We start from the raw sequence: 16,387 nt of genomic DNA on the forward strand, positions 1-16,387 counted from the left end.
ATGTAATAGTAAGGCATGGTTTACCGAATCGAAAGCCTTACTGAAATCCGTATATATAACATCAGTTTGCTTTTGTTTCTTAAAACCTTGGATTACAAAAGATGTAAACTGTAAAAGGTTAGTTGTGGTAGACCTATTCTTGACAAACCCATGCTGGTATGGCGAAAAAATAGATTTACAGAAATGCTGTATTTGAGACGTCATAATTTTCTCAAACAGTTTAGGTATCGCTGACAATTTAGAAATTCCTCTGTAATTAGTGACGTCGGATTTATTGCCACATTTGTGAAGAGGTAAAATGAACGAATCCTTCCATATAGTTGGAAACTCGGACAGTGTAACGGACAACTCAAAAAGCTTAAGTAAAGGCGAGCACAATGACTCCGCACAGAACCTCAGGACACAAGCGGGAATACCGTCTGGGCCCGGTGAGTATACCGGCTTAATCGTCATTAGTTCCTTAGCTACCGAACTTTGCGTTATAATATATATACATATATTTTTATATATGTGAGATTGTTGCAGCGTGGTGGCAACTCCCTTATGCAGATTGGCAACGCAGCAGTCGAGGTTCAGCAGTCAATGTTCAGCAGTCAGCAGTCGGTGTTCAGCAGTCAATGTTCAGCAGTCAACAGTCGAGGTTCAGCAGTCAGCAGCCGGTGTTCAGCAGTTAGAAGTATCAGCAGTCGGAAGTATCAGCAGTAAGAAGCAGTAAGAAGCCAGCAGTACACAGAACCCGAGATTTAAGTTGCATATTGTAATCATTATTCGCCCGTCCACGATTTATAATACTAATAAATTATAATATAATACATTTGGGGACTCAATTGAGGACTCCATCTTACATTTGGGGGCTCCACCGATCGCGGACTCTGGAAATACATGATTGGAAAGCTGACAGTGGAAAGAGTGAGACAGCGAAAGTTTTCGACAGCAGAAGAAACGAGAGAGCGAAGACGCTCAACCGATCGCGGACTTTGGAAATACATGATTGGAAAGCTGACAGTGGAAAGAGTGAGAAAACGAAAGTTTTCGACAGCAGAAGAAACGAGAGAGCGAAGACGCTCAACCGATCGCGGACTTTGGAAATACATTGGAAATTGAAAAAGCTGACAGTGGAAAGAGTGAGACAGGGAAAGTTTTCGACAGCAGAAAAAACGAGAGAGCGAGTACACTCAGACGAAAAAACGAATTGCAATTTCGCAAGAAGACGCGATGCCCTGGCGCCACACGAAATAAACGAAACGAAAAAAGAGACAGCAAGCAGACGCGAAATTCTGGCGGCAAACAAAACGAAGAAAGAGACAGCAAGCAGACGCGAAATTCTGGCGGCAAACAAAACGAAAAAAGAGACAGCAAGCAGACGCGAAATTCTGGCGGCAAACAAAACGAAAAAAGAGACAGCAAGCGGACGCGAAATTCTGGCGGCAAACAAAACGTAAAAAGAGACAGCAAGCAGACGCGAAATTCTGGCGGCAAACGAAACGAAAAAAGCAACGAAGGCAGCAATCGGAAAAAACGAGACGAATACAGCAAGTAAAAAACGAAGAGGAAAAATCGCGAGCAAGATTCCAGTAAGAGGATGTACGCTTCCAATAAGAATGTTACGAAATTGCATCATTATGTCGGACCAAGAGGACCAATTAGCCCCGATGTCGCACCCAGGTAAAATGGTCAATGAATTAGAGGCAATTGAGAACAACCATGGAAATGATGAAAACCAAGCCGGAATAAATGCAGCAATGCTGGTTGAGAACACCGCAACTCTTTAACAGCTGGTCCAACTATTTTCTCTGAAAGTGCATGCCGACGAAATAGACAAAAAGAATGACACCAAGTTGGTGGTGGAGAACTTTGCCAAAATCATCCCAGAATTCTGCGGGGAAGGAATGTCTGTACAACAGTGGTTTCAAAACTTTGAAGTCAACGCCGATGCATATGGATTGAACAATAAACAGAAGTACGTTCAAGCCCGAGCGAAAATGACTGGTACCGCCGCTCTATTTCTCGAATCTAAGGCTGTCTACGAATATGAACAACTTCGCCAGCAAGTCCTGGAGGAATTTGATTGCGATCAGCCGTGCAGTGCCGAAATTCACAACCAATTATCTCTACGTACGAAGTCCGATGATGAAAGTTTTCATGAGTACATTTTACAAACGAAACGGATTGCTTCCCGTGGGATTATTGATATGAAGTCAGTTATCAAGCACATCGTTAATGGATTGAACCTAAAGAGTGACTACAAATACACGTTGTACGGCTGCAAGTCACTGAAGGAGCTGAAAGACAAATATGACATTTACGAAAAAATCGCCAGTACCAAGGTTAAGCCTGAGGCATCAAAACGAGCTCCGCAGCAGTTTACGCCGAAATCAAACTTCAATAAGAGTGACAGCAACATTGCTTCAAATGCGGATCAATGGCGCATCTGCGCAAGGACTGTAAGGAGGAAGTCAAGTGTTTCCGCTGCAACCAAACTGGACACATGTCCAAAAATTGTCCTACTTCCTCTGTAAACATTGTGAATGAAGTAAACCGACTCAAATCATTGCAGATAGGCGAGGTGAAGGGATTGATAGACACCGGAGCTGACGTGTCTCTACTTAGAAAGTCTGGGTTCAGCCGAATGCGAGGAGTCCAGCTGCTAGCAAGTACGTCTTGTCTGAGAGGACTAGGACAGAACACCAAACACCCTGTAGGTCAGTTCAAGGCAGAGGTGCAGATCGATGGTATTTGCCTCACACACACGTTTCTGGTAGTGGATGACTGCACAATAGGAATTAAATTACTGTTGGGATACGATTTCATATCAAAGTTCCAAATGACATTAACTCCCGTTGGATATACGTTCGCACAGCTATTTGAGGAAGAAGCTGCCAACCAAAATCAGATAAGTATTTACAATGTAGTCGAAACAAACACTGACCCTGATGTGCCTTCACAGTATACTCATGTTGTTCAATCGATGATTAAGGATTTTCGCAAAAGAAAGACGACAGCTGACTGCCCGATCACGTTGAAGATCGTGCCTGACGACAACATCAAGCCATTTAGGCACGCACCCAGCCGAATAGCCATCACCGAAGCAGATGTGGTCAAGCAGCAGATCGACGAATGGCTGAAGGATGAAACAATACGACGTTCATCATCTAACTTCGCCAGTCCTACAGTTATCGGAAAAAAGAAGGATGGCAATAATCGAGTGGGCATTGACTACCGGCAATTAAAGAAGAACAAGGAGGAGCCTGAGCGATGGTATAAGTTCGCACCGAGAGTTCAAAAAGCGATTAATTCTTCTGTCCATAAGTCCACAAAGAGGTCTCCATTTGAATTGATGCTCGGCGTGAAAATGAGGAGCGGAACCGAAAGCGATATCTTACAGTTGCTCGAGGAAGAAATGCTTGACACCTTTGACTCAGAAAGGCAAGAGATGCGTGACAAGCCAAAAGAAAATATACAGATGGCTCAGAAACGTTATAAAGAACAGTTTGATAAAAACCGAAAGAACGAGGTCGGATACAATGTTGGAGATCTGGTGGCCAATCGTAGAACCCAATTTGTAGCAGGCAAAAAGTTGGCAAGCGAGTTTTTAGGACCGTACGAGATAGTGAAGTTGAAACGTGCAGGACGCTATGATGTTCGAAAAGCAGCAACAGACACCGAGGGACCAAAATATACGACCAATAGCAATGACAACATGAAATTGTGGAGTTTTGTAGCAGAGAACGAGGATTATGCATCCTCAGAGGCTGATGACTAATCAGGAAGACCAAATGTGAGATGGGATAAGGTAGTTGCAGCGTGGTGGCAACTCCCTTATCCAGATTGGCAACGCAGCAGTCGAGGTTCAGCAGTCAATGTTCAGCAGTCAGCAGTCGGTGTTCAGCAGTCAATGTTCAGCAGTCAACAGTCGAGGTTCAGCAGTCAGCAGCCGGTGTTCAGCAGTTAGAAGTATCAGCAGTAAGAAGCAGTAAGAAGCCAGCAGTACACAGAACCCGAGATTTAAGTTGCATATTGTAATCATTATTCGCCCGTCCACGATTTATAATACTAATAAACTATAATATAATACATTTGGGGACTCAATTGAGGACTCCATCTTACATATATATTATATATAGGTATATATATAAAAATAATATATACTATATAATACTAATAACTATACTATACTATACTATACTATACTATATAAAACTAATACTAGACTAATAATATATGTCTGATCCATACATGTATATAAGAATGATATATTGGTCCGATCCATATATATATATATATATAATTATATACATACATATAAATAATATAGTGGTCCGATCTAACTGAATCCGAGATATACAACCTGTGAAACCTACATGCTTGAGACAGAGCAACAAACGGAACATCATTCTTATTAATAGCAACAATAACCAAAACAAACTTAGAGTTTCCCAGGCGTAAGAGCGTTACTTGCAAACGGCCCAAGGTACCATACAGAGAGAAAAGTTTCCGCGCTTTAAAAATTTTGCAGACGGAGAGGAATTGGTACAGACACTTAACAACGATGAAACGACGCGTACAACGTTCTCTCTAATGGTAATAGAGCATAGAGCAAAACCAGAGGTTAACTTTGACCGCGTCAAAGTTTATATACCCTTGCAACTTTTTTTGGTAACTCTTTCCTTACCTATAGCCATCAAAGTGAAAAAACGTTTTATCTAAAAAGTCTAAAGTTTGCGAAAGAATGGCCCATATTCTGAGCATAGGAAATAACGAAGTTTTTGAACAAAGTCATTGTTTTCCACCGATTGTTCCTATGGGAGCTATATGATATAGTTACCCGATCTTCGTCAAATTCGGTACAGTCATTAACAGATATATTAAACTAACAAATGCTTATTTTAAAAGCAGTCGCGTTAAAAATAACGAAGTTATTGACAAAATTCACTGTTTTCGACCGATCGTTCCTATGGGAGCTATATGATACAGTCTCGATCAAATTTTGAAGAGTCGCTTATTGGTATAATAAACTCATCAATATTAAATTTCACGACAATAGATCAGAAAATAACGAAGTTATTGAGAAAAGTCACTGTTCGTGACTTTGCCGTTTAAATGGGAGCTATATGATATAGTAGTCCGATCCGGCTGAATCCAAGATATACTACCCCTGCAGTATATACAAGCTTACATGCAAAATTTCAACTTTGTAGATTTAACATAGGAGGAGTTTGCGTTGATCCAGACGGACGGACGGACAGACAGACGGACAGACGGACGGACGGACGGACATGGCTATATGAACTCCTCTCGTGCTGATCAAGAATATATATACCTTATATGGTCGGAGATGCTTTCTTCTATGCGTTGCACACTTCTGACCAAAATTAATATACCCTTGTAAAAAGAATATAAACGTTACGAATAAAAAAAATTATGATATTAAAATGAACAGCATTCTCAATGATCTGATAAAATATAAAAAATTAAACAAGGACACAACAAACAGACTATAAAATAAAAATGAAGTAAGTAAGTCGTCTCGCCGACTTATGTATACCATACACCAGTAAAGCAAATATTTCAACTTTATTAAACAAATGCATTTTCACATGCTTCTTACAGGCATATCTTAGTATCTCGCTAACTCAATCATACCCTAGCGCCCCCACCAGCCAACGGCCAACTCCAGCCTTATGGAAAAACGTTTACAGTGAAACCTCGATATAACGAACTTCGTTATAACGAAAAACCCAATATAACGAATTTTTTGTTAAGTCCCTTGAAAGGACTAAGGTTTTACATTTCAGTACCTATAGCGAATCAATAGATATAACGAATAATTTTGCGATCCCCCTCAGATTCGTTATATCGAGGTTTCACTGTATATGCATAACTCGACTGTTTTTTGTCCGATTTTGATCAAATTTTTATTGGTATTTTGCTAGATATTAGTATTAAATTTAAGTGTGCCAAATTTGATTGCATAAGGTAAAAAAATACGGGAGATAATCAAGTTTTTTAAATTACGGGGGCGGAAAAGGGCGTGGCAAAATTTTTATACATACACAATATGTATGTGCATTTACTAAGCGAATATATGTACATACCAAATATGGTGTCTCTAGCTGGAATAGTTCCATTTCACCCTATGGGTGTATGGTATAACAATAATTTTATGGATAAGTTTCTTAAAATATGATTTATTTCAGGGTTCGAAAGAAATAACTTAAGTATAGCTGTTTGGGAATTAAACGACATTAAATAGTTTAAGTCAATATTCATGTACTTGAACCACTGCATATTTTCTATTGTTCTTAACGTTTACATTTGTTTGTGAACGCAGCGTTGGTACATCCGTTATTCTTAATTTGCACAAACCACGCTGCTTAGCATCAACTGCATGCGAACGAAAAACACTTACATTTTGACATTGGTACAGACCAGTCGCGTTCATTGTTAACTACATTTAATTACACTATAACCGAATAAAGATTAATACATTCCACTCATTTCGAAACAATAGCTATATTGTTACCGCTAGGAATAGATAATAATATATCCGCTACTTTTTCCACCCAAACCACTCAATTTCTCACTCCATTCACGCACATAACTTGACCCACCCTTTTAGTCTAGAAAACAGCGGATGTTTACTGCAACATAAATTCTATAAACAAATGTCCCCAAAAAATCTTCCAAGCGTGAGAACGCTTAGTAGGCAAAAATCAAAAGGCCAATCAAAATCCAGATCCCTTGTCCAGATCAAAAGCTCCCAAAACTAACATCAAAAGCTTTGTAACCGAACTTTAATCATATCTGTATGAATAATCATAGGTTAGTTTTTAAGACGCTTTGTTTCAATAAAGATCGTTTTTGAGTCTCACCAATCCATTTTTTTTTTAATAAATAAAAGAAGTGGATTTATAATTGGCGCAGTCGGTAGGATCGGTAAAAGTGAACTTGTTATTCTATCCGTGTGACACATAGAATTATTATGCGTGTGTTTTATAGAATTAGTGAATAATCACTATAAAACTCCGATCCGACATCAAGAACTTACGGGAACGCTCAAAAGTCTACAACAGTGAAAAATATTTAAGCCCACTGTGCGCGGAAATATCAACTGTGTGTTACAACCATAAACTCCAATTGTGGAACAAAAACGCCAACTTGTGTGCGAACAAAACAAAACACCACTAAAAAACACAAATGGCCATAGAACTCACCGAAGCCCACCTCAATCAAGCACTGTCTTCGTTAAGACAGGTGGCAAACTATTCATTCATAAGGAGGATAGATTTCATCATGCACTTATATCCCACCTATGATATAAAGCAACATAACATATTGTTCAGCTCAATCGAGATGCAGCTCACTGAAGAGGCACAGCGGCTCTCGCAAATTGGACAAGCGAACACCTGGCCGGAACTAAGATCATTCCTCATTAATGAATTGAAGACGCAGACCCCATGTGACGAACTTCTTCGACGCCTCTACAACACCAACTATACAGGAAACCTTCATAAGTTTTTTACAGAATCCTATTTTATCACAAACAAAGTCTGGAAAACGAAGCAAATAACACTACTCTTTATACGAATGTTTTAAATAACACCATAAAAGATGTAATAAACAAAAAATTACCCGATAGATTATTTATGAGTGGAAAATCTTTTGTACCCAATAGTACAACTCCGTCTTAAACAAAACAATCCGATACAACACAAAACCAACAACTTTTCCAAGAATTTCAACAAAAATTAAATATTGACAGGGCTGAAAATCCAATGAACTATCAACAGCAAAATAAGTATCAAAAGATAATGTAGCCTACAAAAAGGCAAAGAGAAAGTAATAGTAGAATTAGCAAAATGGACACATCAGAAAATTTTCATCAGAATGCCTCGGAACAATCGGAAGAAGAGATGGGGACAAGTCCTTCATCAGAATAATAATGAACAATAAACCTTTGAGATGTGTAGTCGACTCAGGATCTTCAATAAATATATATATATTTTTCAAAACCCATTTAGGAGATTCAAAGGAGGAAGGAAGGAGCAGGAGCACTTAAAAGAAATCATTTTTCTTGCACCCAGCAAACTTTGTCCAACAGAACAAAAATTTTATATCCATAAATTTTCAAATAAATACGACAAGTTGATAGGCAGAACTTTCCTAAAAGCTTGTAAAGCCCAAATAAATTATGAAGAAGAATATGCAAAACTAGGAAACTATACATTTTATTTCCGATATATTGAAGAAATAGAAGAAGAACATAATATAGAATGTTTTGACCCACCTACAGAGAGGGACCCAGACACAAACTTTGCGATTGAAAATGAAATAATAGAAAGCAATGAGTATAGACTCGACCATTTAAACAACGAAGAAACACAAAAACTTAAAAAAGTATTGTACGAATTCAGTGATATTCAGTACCGCGAAGGTGAAAATTTGACTTTCACGAGTACAATAAAGCACTCTATTCATACAAAACATGAGGACCCAATTTATAAACGTCCATACAAATATCCCCAAACATTTGGTATAGAAATCAACAAACAAATAAATGAAATGATCGAACAGGGTATCATTTGAAAATCGAACTCACCCTACTGTTCACTCATTTGGATCGTTCCAAAAAAACTCCTTTGAAGTAGTAGTATCTCCATACTTCCAACAAACCAAAATTCAGATTAGTCATTGACTACCGAAATTTAAATGAAGTTACAATAGATGACGAATTCCCAATTCCATTATGGATCAAAGTCTCTAGAAATTGGGAAAATGCCAATACTTCACCACTATTGATTTAGCTAAGGGTTTTCATCAAATTCGAATGGATCCTGAATCTATTGCAAAAACGGCTTTCTCAACTAAACATGGCCATTACGAATACACATGTATGCCATTTGGTCGTCAAAATGCCCCGGCAACATTCCAATGATGCATGAATAATCTTTTGAAGACCTTATTTATAAAGATAGTCTTGTTTATCTGGATGACATTATAGTGTACTCCACCTCATTGGAGGAACACATACTATCACTCAGAAAGGTATTTAACAAACTAAGAGAAGATTAGCTTCTCCAACTCGAAAAATGGGAATTTATGAAAAAGAAAACAGAATTCCTTGGTCATATAATAAGAGCAGAAGGTATAAAACCTAAACCAAATAAAATCAAAGCAAGTCAAAATTTTCCGATCCCTAAAACCCCAAAAGAAATAAAATCATTCTTAGGATTATGCGGACTCTTCCGGAAATTCATACCAAACTTTGCACATATTGCAAAACCTTTAACTCTTAGATTAAAGAAAGGTGCTAAAATTAACATAAACGACCCACATTATATTTCATCCTTTGAAAAATCAAAATGTCTTCTTATGAACGATCCCATACTTGCATATCCCGATTTCAAAAAATCATTTTTTCTAACTACAGATGCTAGCAATATAGCTTTAGGTGCGTTCATCTCACAGGACCATAGACCTATTTCTTACGAAAGCAGAACGTTGAACGAACATGAGATTAATTATTCAGCTATAGAAAAAGACTATCAATAGTTTGGACAACAAAGTATTTCAGACCATAACTTTTCGGTAGAAAGTTCGAAATTCTAAGCGACCATAAGCCTTTAGTATGGATCAGCAATATTAAAGAACCAAATATGAAACTTCAACGATGAGGAATAAAACTAAATGAGTTTGATTACAAAATTAAATATTTACCCGGCAAAAGAAATCACGTAGCAGATGCCCTCTCCAGAATTAAAACAGATGAAATCTTCAACAGAAAGCTACAATACATAGTGCTCATGAGGATAATGGAAATTACATTCCAATAGTAGATAAACCCATTAATTATTTCAACAGGCAAATAGAATTCATTAGAGGTTCAGAAGACAAAGCAGAAACAACAACTTATTTTTATAAATCAAACATAACCAGAGAGCCGGGGCTAACTTCGACCGCGTCAAAGTTTGTATACCCTTGCAACTTTTTTGGTACCTTTTCCTTACCTATAGCCATCAAAGTGGAAAAACGTTTAAGCTAAAAGGGCTAATGTGTCAGAAAGAACGGCCTACAATCTTAGCATAGGAAATAACGAAGATATATCAAAGTCACTGTTTTCCACCGATCGTTCCTATGGGAGCTATATGATATAGCTACCCGATCCTTATCGAATTTGGCACAGTCATTAACAGATACATTAAACTGACAAATGTTTAATTTGAAAGCAATCGCGTCAAAAGTAACGAAGTTATTGACAAAAGTCACTGTTTTCGAAAGATCGATCCTATGGGAGCTATATGATATAGTCACCCGATCTTGATCAAATTTGGCACAGTTGTTTATATGTGTAATTAACTCACCAATATTAAATTTCATGACAATAACTCAGAAAATAACGATGTTATTAAGAAAAGTCACTGTTAGTGACTTTGTCGTTTGTATGGGAGCTATATGATATAGTGATCCGATCCGGATGAATCCAAGATATACAACCCCTGCAGTATATACAAGCCTACATGCAAAATTTCAGCTCTGTAGCTCCAACGGTCTAGGAGGAGTTTGCGTTGATCCAGACGGACGGACGGACGGACGAACGGACATGGCTATTTGAACTCGTCTCGTCGTGTTGATCAAGAATATATATACTTTATATGGTTGGAGATGCTTCCTTCTATGCGTTGCACACTTTTGACCAAAATTATTATACCCTTTTTGCATACCCAAGGGTATAAAAATAACATACAAAGAAATGACCAATGCTTACGCAAGGAATATAATCAAAAGATATCTTTGCAGTAAGAAAACTGTACTATATTTTCAAAATGAACAAGATTCTCCCATATTCCAACAAGCTTTTATTGAAAAATTACGATCGATCGCAAATACAAAAACCTCGAAATCAAGCATTAAGTTAGAGGACCTTAAAACGTTTGCACAATTCAAAGAAATAATCCTAAAACAACATAAAGAATTATTACATCCAGGAATCGAAAAAACGATTAATTTGTTAAAAATATTATTTCCCCGATTTTCAAAACCTAATTTAAAACATTATTAATGAATGCTCAGTAAGCAATATCGCAAAGACATAAAATAGAAATACAAAACTAACTTTTGAAATAACACCAGAAACTTTTAATATCAGAGAAGAATACGTTATGGACTTTTACATGATCGACAATTTATAATTCCTTTTATGTATTGACATTTACTCCAAATTTGCAACACTTGTAGAAGTAAAATCTAGAGATTGGTTAGAAGCCAAGAGAGCAATTATGAAAGTATTCACTGAAATGGGCAAAGCAATAGAAATAAAATCAGACAAAGATTCAGCATTTCTGTGCATAGCACTAAAAAATTGGCTACAAGAAGAAAATATAAAATTAGAAATTACAACAAGTAACCAGAGGGCAGGGGCTAACTTCGACCGCGTCAAAATTTGTATACCCTTACAACTTTTATGGAAGCTCTTTCCTTACCTATAGCCATCAAAGTGGAAAAACGTTCAAGCTAAAAAAGCTAATGTTTGCGAAAGAACGGCCAACAATCTTAGCATAGGAAAAAACTAATTGTAAGATATTGATCAAAGTCACTGTTTTCCACCAATCGTTCCTATGGGAGCTATATGATATAGTTACCCGATCCTTATCAAATTTGGCACATTTTCGAAAGATCGTTCCTATGGGAGCTATATGATATAGTCACCCGATCTTGATCAAATTTGGCACAGTCGTTTATATGTGTTAAAAATATTAAATTTCATGACAATAGCTCAGAAAATAACGAAGTTATTAAGAAAAGTCACTGTTAGTGACTTTGTCGTTTGTATGGGAGCTATATGATATAGTGATCCGATCCGGATGAATCCAAGATATACAACCCCTGCAGTATATACAAGCCTACATGCAAAATTTCAGCTCTGTAGCTCCAACGGTCTAGTAGGAGTTTGCGTTGATCCAGACGGACGGACGGACGGACATGGCTATTTGAACTCGTCTCGTCGTGCTGATCAAGAATATATATACTTTATATGGTCGGAAATGCTTCCTTCTATGCGTTGCACACTTCTGACCAAAATTAATATACACTTTTTGCAAGGGTATAAAAACGGCATTTCAAGGTAGAAAGATTCCATAAAACAGTAACTGAAAAACTCAGAATTATAAATAGTGAAAATGGCATCGAATATAAATTAATCAAATTCGAAAAAATTCTCTATATATACAACCATAAGACGAGACATAAAACAACTAACCGAACACCAGCGGACATTGTCATCTATGCAGGATCACCCTCGAAGACTTCGAAATCGATACTAGATTTAAACAAGCATAATTAGTGAAGTCAAAAACTACAAATCCATTCAAAAAGACAGGAGAAATAAATCAGTTAGACAACAAACATTTTGAAGAAAGAAATAGAGGACAAAAGGTCACACACGACAAATCAAAATTCAAGAAGAAAAAGAAAGTTAATAAAAGCAAATGCGACAATTGATTAATTACAGGTCAACAACTCAAGATGACTTTTTATACCATACACCCATAGGGTGAAATGGTATATTAAAGTTGCCAAAATGTATGTAACAGACAGAAGGAAGCTTCTCCTACTCCATAAAGTATATATTTTTTTGATCAGGATCAACAACCGAGTCGATCTAGCCATGTCCGTCTGTCCGTCCGTCCGTCCGTCTGTATGAACACGCGGATCTCGAAGACTATAAGAGCTAGAGCCACCAAGTTTGGTATGTAGACTCGTGTGGTATGTTAATGTATAGAGTTAATTGGAATTTTTGCCACGCCCCATTCCGCAAACAGAATTTACATAAAACTGTTTTTCTTAAAAAGTGTAACAGATAGAGACATCAAATTTGGTTTATATACTCGTTTAGTTAGCGCGCAGAAAATAATTGTTCCAACTTCCCGGAATATACATAAAACTGAATTTCTTAAAAACTATGAAAGCTACCGTCATTAAATTTGGTATGTAAGCTAACTTAATAGACGCGCAGATATTGACTATTTAAAAATTTTGCCACGCCCATTTCCGCCCCCGCAAATTAAACAAAACTGATTTTCTCGAAAACTAACAAAGCTAAAGTCACCAAATTTAGTATGTATACTGCCTTAGTATGCGCGCAGAATATATATATTTTAATATGTTGCCACGCCCACTTCCGCCTCCATAATTTAGAAAAAAACGATTGGCTCTTGCAATTTTTTGACCATCGCAATCGAATTTGGCAGAATAATTAATCTTATCTATTTCTACCAAACTACCAAATTTTATTGAAACTATTGGACTAGAAACATGCAAAATATGCGTATGAAAGTATTTTGCTACGCGATCCATAAGGGCAGAATTGGTCTTTAGCTAGTGGCGGCACTAGAGTGCTCGTGTGTTTGTAGAGTGAGCGATATAGCATATGGTATGAGGCATGTTAAAATAATTTAATAGACATACATTTGGTTTTCGAAATTTTAAATATTTGCTTCACCTGGTGTATGGTCGGCGAGTCGACTTACTTACTTCATTTATGCTATTCTTAACATTAAAATCAACATGCAGTCAATCCATTGACATAAACCCAGTAAAAGCACCGAACGGTTACTTAATATTTCAGACAGGAATTTAAAGACATAATCCATATTCAATACTTAACAGAAAAACTAAGTAGGGAAATTAATGGAATTCAAATTGCGAAACGTAACAAACGAGGACTAATTAACGGAATTGATTCAATATACAAATATCTTTTTGGTACTCTTGATCAGGACGATAAAGACGAATTAGAAGAAAAAATAAATAATCTTGAAAGCAATAGCGTACAAGCAAACGAACTAAATTACGTAATAGACACTATTAATAAAGGTTTAGAAGTACTAAACAACCTCAAGGAAGAAAAGGAAAAATCAGTAAAATAAGAAGTTCTAATCTTTAATTTTGAGCACTTCACAGAATACTCAAAAATAATACAAAAATAATTATTAAAAAAGCGAAAAAAAATGAAAACCCAAAACTAACTAGTTTCGGGCGGGGGTTGAACCAGAGTTTCGTCGATTTTAGGCAGGACCTCTACCTGTTACACCGTCGAGCTGCTTGTAGTCCACTCGGCGTTTTACTTATACGTCACCAAAGCTATAGCTAAAGTTATAACTTTAAAGCCGATTTATTAGGAAAATATAGAATAGTGCGCCGAAATATTTCACACAGCTTCAAATGACGGGGTATTCTACAACATATCCAAAATTCATCCGAATCGGTGATTTGCATACCATTGAACCAAACATAATTGTAACATGGAATTTACCCAAAACTAAACTTAATCAAAATTGCGTAAACAACGACTTAATAATAGGAGGCAATAACATAATAAAAATTTATGATTCAATAATAAATTCATTGCTTGACTATAGCCAAAGCATTTATGTAACAAACAATGTCACCAGGCTAGAACCGATTTCCTTTATCCAAACAAAAGAGATCATTAACGAACACACCAAATATTATACTGTATTTCAAACTATTACATTAATCACTTTTATACTTACTATAATAAGTTTGATTACATACTTAATCTATAGGTTTAAGGCAATGCCACAAGAATTAAAAATTAAGCATTTTCGATCAAATAACAATCCTGCTCCTATAGAAATAATCGAAACCCCAATTGTTTCAATTGGGTTGGAAAAATTTGAGTCCCAAATTATAAACAAAATTGATACTCCAATCTTTACAGCTGAGAAAAACCCCTCGCTATATCTCAATATATCCGCCTGAGGACAGGCTATTTTTTTTAAGATGGTGGAGTCATATATCCAACGTCAATACCCAATAAATTATAAATTTTTCGCCCTCAAAATCAAAGCGTGTGAACGCTAACTCATAATTAAAACACAGGCCAATAAGATCCGTTTTATTCATAAACAATTGAACACTTGCAATAATAATTTTCCCTCTTAAAATGAAAAACGTGAGAACGTTAATTCAACAAAAAAATTCGGGCCAATCAAATCGCATCAATATCGATCACGCCACAGAGGGCACACAAATTTAGCCTATAAATATTACTATAAGACATTTTTGTACTTCAGTTTTAAGCATTCATCCAACGAATAAAGTCCCCGCTTTTAACTCAAACAAACAATATTTTTTTTCCCCCTTTGGAAAGACCAGATATTGAATTATATGTATATACTTTATGGTCAGAGATGCTTTCTGCTAAGAGTTATAATTAAATATTTATTTTTTAATTTAAAAATTATAATTATCAATATATATTCGAAACATATTCAATTTTCTTTTTTAAATAATTTTTTTCTTTCTTTTTTTTAGGATCCAAATTTACTTCGAGAAGTCTGGAGTGCGTTTCTCAAATGTTGTTTTAAGGATAGATAATTATAATCATTCGCATTGTATAACCGACCAAATTCAAAGATAAAAAGTATTTCGTATATGTAAAAGATTGTTGTGTTTTATGTATTACTGAAACAAGAACCGATCTACATAGCAAAGCTCACTTATTAAGCTCTTTGAGTGAAAATTAATGCATTTAAGTGTTTTCTTAAAACTATAGTTCAAACAAGTATAGGTTTGCATTCTGTCCAGTTTTTTTTCGCAAACTTTTATTGAGCGATTTAAGATTGTTAAGACAGCGTCTCTTTGTTTGAATTGCCTTAAAATGTCCTACATTGAACAGATGTCGGCAGTGTCTCATCAATCGCAACACATCATTCATAACACACATGACGAAAGTAAAACATTTGCAACATCGATGTTGACTCGTTAAGCTCGGTGGGGATTGCTTCCCACAACAACAGTTCTAATTCAAGACAAGCTTGGTGGGTTTCAGCTCGTAAGAGCATTACTTGATACGTGCTCTGAGCTTACCTTTATAGCTGAAGAACTATCCAAAAGATCATTATATTACGATCATTAGATTATTGGAATCGGTGAAATACGTGCACATATGAAACATTCCGTATCTACAAAAATTCGTTCAAGAATATCTCCAGACGGATGGAAAATAGAGTTTATCGTGACTCAATCTATAATTCTACCTCAGCCTGAAAAGAGACTAGATGTGTCAAACTAAGCTATTCCCAAAGAAATTGAGTTAGCCGACACATTTTTTTATAAGCCTGGAAAGGTAGATTTATTGCTAAGCGTAAAAAAGTTTTGATCTACCTAAGAAGGGTTTAATTAGTTCAGCAGTTGGTCTTCCTGATCTAAGATTTGTGGATCGAGCTGTAAGACTGAAACGACCCGTTGCAACTTGGAGCTGATTTATCTAATCTTGACATGATTCGCGTAAATTGATTTGTCCTTGGCGATGTATTAACAAATCAATTTACGCGAATCATGTCAAGATTAGATAAATCAGCTT

The 16,387-nt window shown here is 36.4% G+C and overlaps 1 protein-coding gene across 2 annotated transcripts in view; it reads left to right on the top strand.

The window, feature by feature from the left end:
- Window positions 1-15,464, top strand: part of LOC26530201 (transcriptional regulator ATRX-like) — a 518,978-nt gene extending 503,514 nt beyond the window's left edge. For both annotated transcript variants that reach the window (XM_047013063.1, XM_047013067.1), the window contains one exon: window positions 15,337-15,464. The gene's annotated coding sequence lies outside the window, so the exon portion shown is untranslated. The remainder of the gene's footprint in view (window positions 1-15,336) is intronic.
- The last annotated feature ends 923 nt before the right edge of the window (window positions 15,465-16,387 follow it).

Source organism: Drosophila willistoni, unplaced genomic scaffold (genome assembly GCF_018902025.1).
Source record: "Drosophila willistoni isolate 14030-0811.24 unplaced genomic scaffold, UCI_dwil_1.1 Seg531, whole genome shotgun sequence".
NCBI classification, from domain to species: domain Eukaryota; kingdom Metazoa; phylum Arthropoda; class Insecta; order Diptera; family Drosophilidae; genus Drosophila; species Drosophila willistoni.